This window comes from Cnephaeus nilssonii (genome assembly GCF_951640355.1).
Source record: "Cnephaeus nilssonii genome assembly, chromosome: 21".
Classification (NCBI taxonomy): domain Eukaryota; kingdom Metazoa; phylum Chordata; class Mammalia; order Chiroptera; family Vespertilionidae; genus Cnephaeus; species Cnephaeus nilssonii.
Genome location: NC_137092.1, coordinates 43,616,547 through 43,617,423, shown reverse-complemented (window position 1 = coordinate 43,617,423; position 877 = coordinate 43,616,547).

Sequence of the window (877 nt, the reverse complement as noted above, 5' to 3'; positions counted from 1 at the left end):
TGGCCGGGGAGCGGCATTCTGGAGGTACAGGGAGTCCTCCTCTCCCGCCGGCTGTCTGAAGACGGAGAGTGACGGGGTTGGCACCGCCCGTCTTCACCCACCCGGGCGTGGGAGATAATACAATATTCCTTCTCGTGGGAGCCGGGGGAGTGGAGTTTTCTGGAACGTGCCGCACAGTCACCTGACTGACTCCTACTCTCCCAGTGCCGGGCTTCAGCTGACACAGCTACAGAGCAATCCACCCGAAGCCAGACTTCCAGGTCTGGGACATTTTTAGGTTTTTCTAATTTTCATTATTTTCAATAGTGCTGCAGAGACCAACAGTATTATTTTAAAAATATTTTTTGGCTTATTTCCAATGGCCATTTTCCCAGAAATGAAATTACAGTGTCACAGGTATATACATTTGTGAGCTTTTGAGTATTTCCACATTTCTTTCCAAAACAATTGTTTGAATTTACTCTCAAACAATTGGGAATCACATTCTCTTTCGGAATCTTCGGTGGCTCCGTGGCTGAGAGCCGCGTCCTCCATTGTATTTGCATGCCTTTGATTGCTGGTGTGTCCCTATGGTTCCCGGTATTTGCTCACTGGTTGCGCTTCCTCTACTGGGCTGAGAGCTCTCAGCACAGCGCCTGCCCCGGGACAGTTCGTGTCCTTTTAGCCACATATTTTTGCGGGTCACTGTTGATATCCTGAGGGACATAGTTCAGGTTTGGATACTCTGAGTTTGGGGTGCCTGTGGCACATAGCAATGGCGTGTTCAGGACCAGCTGAGCATCTGGAAGGAGAGGTTGGGCTAGAACAGACTGGAGCTGAACTGTGCTAAGAAAGCTAGTGGCCCGGCCGGCGTGGCTCAATGGTTGGGAATCGACCT